Here is a 9,168-nt window from a genome sequence, read left to right as displayed (position 1 = left end):
GAACAAGGAAGGTGGTGGTTCAACTTTGCTAGGAGTCTTAAATGTTGCTCGATATTAACAGCAGAACTACAGTCTATAGGTGATCCATGAGGCGCTTAAGCATGCATGGAGATTGTGTTTTGGGTATGAGTTTGCCCTACTAGCACCCAATTCCCAGGAAGTAGAACTATTTGAAGGATACCAAAACCTGTCAGAAGGGCACTCCATAGTTGCCACTACCAGCGGTAACATTTACATTCTCAGTAATTAACTAATTATTTTTCAGAGAATATTTATAATTAAAAAATTATTAATAATAAATATTTTGATTAAAACAAAATCATTATTTTGTTCAATTAATATGTTAATATTTTATTTATTAAAAGAAATTAAAGGGTAGGCAATTTAAATAGACTCCTATAAATTGGATTCTAAGTACATGCTTATCTAAATCTTTTAAAGCCTTTAAATGAGAGTTTTAGTTACACCAAAGCATGGTGGAGTTAAGAGTATGTATATTCACAGCTGTTAATTGTTTTTGCAAAAATTATATGTTGAATTGTTGCTCCGTTTCAAATCTCGCTAGTTTTGAATCCCAAGGTTTTTGCTAAACCTTATTGTTGTTTTTCTCAGTAAATTGTGAGTGATGGCGAGGGTTGTTGCTCAGTCGGCTCTACTTACTACTCCTACTCATGGTCATCGGATTGAAAAATCGAAAAGGTCTGTGAAAACGTCTAGTTTACAAACACCACTTTTAAGGATGACGGGTGATTCGATTCCTTTAGATAAAATGGTGGGATTCGGCCAACATTTCCGTTCGCTGTTAACAATGTCTTCCCAGCTACGAAGTGGCAGCAGATGTGTTGCTAAACCCAAGTTCGAGGGCTTCACAAAAACAGCACTTGAAGCAATTATGCTTGCCCGAGAGGAATACTTGGATGGAATTATATTTGTGCAAAGCAAATTTTATTGGGTATTATTGGTGAAGGTACATGCGTTGCTGCCAAAGTTCTTAAATCCATGGGAATCACACTCGAAGATGTACGTAAACAAGTAGAGGAGACAAGTCCAAGAGTCTGTGGTTTTGCCTCTGTAGGGTTTCTATTTGCAACAGAGGCTCTGGTGCGGTCATTTGAAGAGGCCCGTAAACTTGGTTGGTATCTCTATATATAGTTCCACCTTTTTCATTTGTTGTTAATTAGTTTACGTGGATTAATTTGTAAATCGAAAAATTTCAGGCCATAATTACATCGGACCAGAGAACCTTCTTCTTGGGTTGCTTCGCCAAAGTGGAACGCGGTTTTTTCTTGAGCATCTAGACGCTGACCCAAGTAATATTGTGATTATTGTCACACAGGTTTAAATACATCTATAGACTTGATCTTGTCTCAAATGTCTGATTTAATTTCTGTCCTTAACGGGGCTTGATTAACCTATTTATTTGACCAGGTTCTTCGTATGATTGATGAACAAGGCAATAAGGGAAGTGTTGTTACCGAAGGGTTAACCGGCAACAAAAGAACGCCGACACTCGAGGGATATGGAACCAACTTGACTAAGCTGGCTGAGGAGGTAAGAAACTTTGTTGAGAATTTCAAGAAAGACCCAGCTTTGGAAAGCCGGTTCTTGCCAATCAAAGTCCCTAAACCATCTGAAAGTGAAACTTTGATTATTTTGAAACATTTGAAAGAGCATTATGAGATTCTCCACAGCCTCTGTTACACAGAGGCGTCCTTAATGGCTGCTGCAGTGCTCTCAGACAAGTACAATAGGTAGGTGGGTGGGTCTTTGAATTTTTTATTCAAGTATCGTTATAATTTGGTTAGTCACTCAAAATGGAACTCTCTGTCCTTTTGTTTCTCACCTTGATTTCGGCATGCTTCGGTGATCGTTTTCTGCCTGGTAAAGCAATTGATTTGATGAAAGAAGCTGGAGCTCGTGTTTCCTCCCGTCATGCACAGGTGTGCTATTATTACAATCTAATCTAAGCTTGTCTTTCTTTCCCTAGTTGATTTCATGGCATTGTTGTTGAAGCTCCTTGAGGTAGCTAGAGAGTTTAGAACAGAGTTGAGGCAGATCAAAAGAGTCAATGAATGCAGGTCTCAACCTGGACTCTGAGAAGGTACAAAGGTTTACGAGGTTCATGGACCATTATTATGTTAATTTCCATCGAAGATGGATTGGAATAATTATAACGCTCCTTCTCTAGGTCCTAGCTTTTTGGTGTTAGATTGTTTGATGGCCTCGAAGATTTGTTTCCTTACAAGGCTTTTAAATGTCAACCATTGCTTTTTTTCTCGTGGGTTTGACAACATTTGATTTAAGCTTCATATCACAATTCAGTCTTTTAACAGGTCAAGGAATTATATGATCGAGAATTGGAGCTCAGGTTTCAGATCTTTACGTTCCATGAAATGAGCAAGGTCGAGAAGATCGTGACAAGTGTGGACATTGAAGATATAATCTCTTCATGGACTGGTATTCCCGTTGAGAAATTAATAATAAATGAAAGTATCTTCCTCAGGGTAGAAGACACTCTTCATGAGCGAGTAATTGGTCAGGATGAAGCTGTGAAAGCCATCAGCCGTGTCCCTGCGATAGCCATTGGCCGTAACCTTCTGAGTATTGAGGGCTGCAGTCAGCCAAATAGCTTCATCTTTTCCGGTCCGAGCGGTGTAGGAAAGTCAGAATTAGCCAAGGCACTAGCTGCTAATATTTTTGGTTCTGAAGAAGCTGTAATCCAACTTGATATGAGTGAGTTTGTGGAAAGTCACACAATATCCAAGCTCTTTGGTTCACCCCCTTGGTACACTGGGGCCAACTAACTGAGGCTGTTCAGAGACGACCATACACTGTAGTGCTTTTCAATGAAATTGAAAAGGCCCATCCCGATGTCTTAAACATGATGCTTCAGATACTTGAATATGGAAGGTTGACAGTCGGTGATGGAAGAGCCTTGGATTTTAGTAATGCTCTTCTAATAATGACATCTAATGCTGGAAGCAGTGTAATTGGTAAGGGTGGACGATTTGATCTTGATGAGGTGATGTTTTCAGGCAGCTCACCAGGTTAGAGGCGAAGGAGATTGCTGACATAATTCTTAAGGAGGTGCTTGACAGGCTTAAAGCAAAAAAAAATTGGGTTTATGTCACTCGAAGGTTTCGGGATAGGGTGGTGGATGATGGATATGACCCGAGCTATGGAGCAAGGCCATTGAGAGGAGCCATTACGACACTTCTCGAAGACTGCATCGTGGAGAAGATGCTTGCTAGGGAAATCAAGGAGGGTGATTTAGTGCTCGTGGATGTAGACTCCAATGGAAATGTTGTGGTTCTCAATGTCAATGGTAGCAATGAGTGTTCTTTGAATCATTGACCATTATTCTAGTTATAGAATGCTTTCTTGAGAATGACTAGCCGGCGGTAGAATTAGAAGCCATTGATGTTTTGCCCTATTTTCTTTCTTACATTGAAAAGATTTACTTTATGAAGCATATGGATAAATTTGTTTTAGTTGGGACTGTGCCTCATTCTTTAATTAATGAATAAAACGTAAACCTATGCATATCGTCAAATTACACTAAAAATAATCACAATTGTCGGATGACGGTGACTTACCTCATCAACAAACCTTTTTATTCTTTTTAAGGTATGACGGTGCCTGCTTCTTGGCTCTTGTTTTAAGAAATATTCTTGTTTGATATAGGCAGCGGTCTACAATATCAAATAAGCTTTTTGTTCTTTTGTGTTTTTCACTGTGTTGGCTTGCATGAAAGGGGGTAGGTTGGTGGGGTTGACTTGTTTTCAAGGGTGAGATATTTGTGATTTTTACTAAGCAGACTCATTGGACAGCTTTGTTAGCTTCACACGATGAAAGTTTTGGCTTTACTTTATGCAAATTATGATGAATTTATCTTTCTTTTTTGTTTTTATAAAAAAGAAAACCATGGCTGAGCTTCGTGTCATCTTGCCCCCTTATCCTATGCCTGGTTAACTTTTAGAAGTGAATTAGTGAATGCCGTTTCACTTTAATAGGGTTTGAGGGTTGATGCAATGAACTTTCCTGAAATTTTAGGTAAAAAAAAGAGAAGAAATAGAGAAAAAGAATAGGAAGAAAATTACAGCAAGGAATACTGAACTTGGATAGGGAAGTAGCCGCAACCAAGAAAAGTTCAACAAAAATGACGTGAAACATTCCTCGGTCATTCTAACTTATTTATCCTAATAATTCTACAATGTAACTGAAGTAAAATTCATTCAACAACGTTCGTTGGTCCCCTTGGTACGATCTTTCATAGCATCATTCGATTTTAGTTCACAACATTGTACGCGCCTTCAAAGAGAAACTTGTCCTCAATGTTCGAGGTAAATATTGTATTGATGCCCTTCTTCAAATCATTGCAGTCGATCATCTCCATCTTCCCAAATCAAGAGTTGCTAATGATTTCGCAGTTGACTTGGGTACTACACACTTCTTATATCCTAATTTTGCAAGTGTGCTCTTTTGTCCATCATGGATACCATGCGAGACTCACCACCAAGCTCAATTTTATCAATAAAAGCAACTCCACTAGAAATAAGAAACTCTTAAGAAGTTGCTACAAATTGAGCGCCTGCAGTCTTCGTCAATAGTACTCCGCTGATAGCATTTAGAAAAATATCATTCTCTTGGTTCTCCAGATCAGCTTCCTCAACAAGGACGGAGATAATCATATCAACTCTGCTTGCTTGGATTTCATTCACATGTCTAAAAGCTGTTGAGCTAGATACCCACAATGACTGAATTTCATTAAAGAAAGCTCAAGGTTCATCCATAATTACAGCAACAAGTTCAGCTAAAAACTCTGAATCAGAGTTCTGATCTCTTGAAAACATCTCATTGGGGTTTAAAACTGTTTGCAGACCTAGTTGTAACCTTTCAAATATTTCTGGCTCATCAATTGACCCCAAAATGATTCATCATAGGTTGAAGCAAACAATGTAATGAACACTTACCTACCTTTTTAGGCTGAAAATCTCAAATATTAGCTTTGCTGAGAGCTGGGACAGTGAAGCCACAAAGGATATACACATCACCCGATCTTTTAGCAATAATTTTTAAAAGTCTATGAGTGCCAACAAAGATATTTGTCAATATTCCTAGTCCCAAATCATCTAACAAAGGCTTGGACCACATAAACACTGATGTGTGGCTTAACAAGTCAACAACAGACACATAAATAGTTTGCACGTAAGTGATTAAATCTTGCTTGGTGATGGCAATACGCTCTTGAAGGCCTCCAATATTAGTAGCCAAAGTTGGTTGGTAACCAACAGCAGATGAAATTTGGTCAAGCAAAGCATGCATTTCTAAGTTTGCTTGAGTAACTCGGGAAATGTTGTTAATACAGAGAAGCCCATCCTGCCCTTCAGCATTACAAAAGTGTTTAGTCACAGTCAAACTAGTAAGACCAACACGAGCACGTGCGTCAGGTGGCTCATTCATTTAACCATAGACAAGAGCACACTTGCTCTCAGCCTGCTTGTCACCTAGCTTGATGACACTACTCTCAAGTCTCAATCTTTTCACTATACAGGTCATTGCCCTCTTTTGTGCGTTCTCCAACTCCAGCAAACACGGAGAAACAACCATAAGCTTTTACAACATTGTTGATAAATTCCATAATAAGCAGAGTTTTTCCCACACTAGCACCACCAAAGGCTGGATCGACAAAAGTTGGTGCATCTGTGCCAATGGACAAGTAGTGATCGATTTTATTATTGGAGCTTCTAATGAGGTGGCTCATAGGCTTTCCCATCAACATAAGCTGAAATCGATAAGGGACATCAAATTCAACACACTTATTTACATGTATAAACACTCCTGAATAAATTCTTTTTCGATTTGTCCGAACAACAATTAACAACAATAAAGCCCCAATAAATAACCCCTTATATGAAATCTTCCTCTCATAGGCTTTATACCAATCATCAACATGCACCACATAAAATATCAGAGAGTTCTTTACTAAACCTTTAGCATTTTGAATATCCCATTCAAAGATAGGGTAAAGGCACTTAATCTCTTTAAAAGAATTCTTGATTCTCATCAAATTTGTATTTCGGATCTCATTCGATCATGGTTCTTGTGATTCAATCGCCTTAACTTCATCACCTTTAAAGAGTAAACAAAATGGATTTTGTGTCACTTTGTGTTCCTTTGGAATGATACAATTGAAATCAACTATGTCATAGGAAGGATTCTTTGTGTTCGTCAAGTTCGTAGTTCGAATCTCATCTCAAATGTCATCCGAAAATTGATCTTTTGATTCTATAGCCTTAGCTTCAATGTGACTTTTCGTTGTTTCAATGTTGTTGAAAGAAGCTGCGTTCTTTATTTTAACTTTTGGAAAGTCAGCTCCTCCTGAATCAATTGATCACCAATTGTCTAGCTTGTCGATTTTGACAATTTGTCGAACACATGGGTGACCACCGTGTTTAGGTTGTCTACATTATTGCACTGGAAATCAACTCCCTTACGACTATGAATCAATTGATCGCCAATTTTGTTGTCAAGTAATGGCGACAATTCATCGAACATGTAGAGGTTATTTTTGCTTCGGTTGTCATAATAAGAGTCAATTGAGAATGACTGGTGGTGAAGAAAGAAATTGTCTCGCAACTCTGTTCTTGAGGAAACAAATTGCTTTCGAATAACATCAACAACGAAATTATCCCATCCGTCCAACCGTCGCCACTGCTGCATTCAGCGGAACCATTTCTTGGCTTCCCCTTCCATCCGAAAACACGCCATGGATACCCGTTGACGATCCTTTGTCCCATAAAATTCAAAGAATCGAGTGCTGAGGCAATCCGTTCTTCGGGGTCTTTCCCTGTATAGAATGGAAGCTCTACGTACCCTGGCTCCTGTAATCGCCGAATCAATTATGTTTCCATCGTCATTGACCTCTCAATGAAAGTACCAATGTAATGAACTTTCCTGCAATTTTAGGTAAGAGAAAGAGAAGAAATAGAGAAGAATAATAGGAAGAAAATTATATCAAGGAATACTGAACTTGCCGCAGCTAAGAAAAGTTAAACAAAAATGACGTGAAACATTCCTAACCATTCTAACTTATTTATACTAATATTTCTACAATAACTGATACAATTTATTCAACATCTTTCGTTGGTCCCCTTGGTACGTTCTTTCATAGCATCATTCGATTTTAGTTCATAATAGTTGACTGCAAACTTTTCATGGGATTTACATTGGTTTGTTCATATTATTATTATTTAATACCATTTACGAATGATTTCAGCTTTACCAGCATCAAGTCTGCTGTTTTCTTCTTGGAAATCTAATCCGTGCATGGGCTTTAGATTTTAATCCCTTTGCTTCTCTATGCTGCATTATTGAAATCAAAATCAAATTTACGTGTAATGAGAAGTGTTCCTTTCTTACTCCACTTTCTAGATTTTTTGATAATGGAAATGCCCCTGAAAGTTCAAGCCAGAATGCAAAATCAGTTAGTGTGCATCCCATGCACTCAGATTCTGCCGACCACATGCACATGTTAAGATTGCATTAATAATCGATTGATCAGGTGTGGTATTTAATGGTTTCACTGTTAATTTCGCTTCTTGATTGTGTTGGTATCAGTTGTTTGTATACAATTTCTTTTACCATCATGTATGAACTAGGCAGCTTGCTGATATTCTTTTTACCTTTTTTCCCTCTTGGGCTAGGGATGCTTGCCTAAATAGTGCCCCATTAGTTTATGTTAAGATTACTATAGCCACTTTCAGTTATTTATCAGTATCCGACATTTTTAGGAATATATCATTGCGGATCATAAGTCATAGTGCATTTCCCCTATCTCTTGTATCTCTGCTAATAACTTGGCTTTTCCATTTGTCATTATGGAAGAATTTCTCTTCCCTTTGGTGGCTTTCTTTATTTCCATATTTTACAAACGCTTGGTAATATTTAATTAAGTAAACGTCATAGAATGTGTTTATAAATTGATTACCGGTAGAGATTAGATTTTACCTTCATCATTGTTTTGCTATCTGTGTTTGCATTGCGGGTGGTCACAATTGTTGAAAAATAAAGCATGGGCGGCTGAAATAACGGGGCAGCAATTTGGAAGCATTATTGGACGACAAATTTGGTCAAATTTGGCCACCGAATTGTTGAATTTATGTAATGGGTAATGACAAATTTAGTCATTACAATTTAGGGTATTTATAAGATTAGTCCTTAAGCTTCAACTATAAATACCCTAGCTCATTTAGCTTCAAAACCATCCCAAAGCATTCTAGCTTTCTTTCAATACTAGAGAATTTAGAGAGTTTCTTGAGAGTTGTTTTCTCCTTTTTTATCAAAAGAGAATTATCATTGTTTTCTCCTTAGTAGATCGAGAGAAGTTGTAATTCCTATTTTCTCATAGTGAAATTCTTCTACTGTTGCCCGTGGTTTTTACCCTATATTATTTAGGGGTTTTCCACGTAAATTTTGTGTCTCTTTTATCTTCATTTTTATTTTCTCAAATTATCAGTTGCGTTTTTGCTCTATCCGATAGTCGTCTTCCGCAATAATTGGTATCCGAGCCAGATTAGAGTGTGTAATATCTGCTTATTGTCTTTGTGGTTACCACCAAAAGGTGGATCCTCCAACATAAGAAAGTAAGAAGTTATTACCCATTCTTTGAAGGTTCCAGAGAACTATTCACGATAGTGAAATAGTGGGAGTTATCCGTAAAAGAAACTATGACAACGAAATTTGATATTGAAAAATTCAATGAGAGAAATTTCTCATTGTGGAAATTGAAGATGCAGGTCATCCTGAGAAAAGAAGGTTGTCTAGCAGCTATCAGTGAAAGGCCGGTGGATTTCACAGATGACAACAAATGGATCGAAATAGATGGGAATGTTATGGCAAACTTTCATCTAGCATTAGCAGATGAAGTATTGTCAAGTATCGAGGAGAATAGGACATCTAAGGAGATATGGGATCATCTCACCAAATTGTACGAGGGCACATCATTGCACAATAAAATTTTCATTAAGAGTAAATTGTACACTCTCCGTATGTCAGAATCTACTTTAGTGACGGAGCACTTAAATACACTGAACACTTTATTTTCTCAGCTTACATCCTTAAGCTGTAAAATAGGAGAACAAGAACGTGCTGAACTTCTAGTACAAA

General features: G+C 37.7%; 2 pseudogenes; one reads left to right on the top strand and one right to left on the bottom strand.

Annotated features, from left to right (window-relative positions):
* Nucleotides 1-625: 625 nt before the first annotated feature.
* Nucleotides 626-3,354, top strand: LOC120126879 (annotated as a pseudogene).
* Nucleotides 3,355-4,995: 1,641 nt separating this feature from the next.
* Nucleotides 4,996-5,776, bottom strand: LOC120126878 (annotated as a pseudogene).
* Between the last annotated feature and the right edge of the window lie 3,392 nt (nt 5,777-9,168).

The sequence above is a fragment of the Hibiscus syriacus genome, unplaced genomic scaffold, assembly GCF_006381635.1.
Source record: "Hibiscus syriacus cultivar Baekdansim isolate YM2019G1 unplaced genomic scaffold, ASM638163v2 tig00110462_pilon, whole genome shotgun sequence".
NCBI lineage: Eukaryota > Viridiplantae > Streptophyta > Magnoliopsida > Malvales > Malvaceae > Hibiscus > Hibiscus syriacus.
This window is presented reverse-complemented; position numbering and strand designations above follow the sequence as displayed.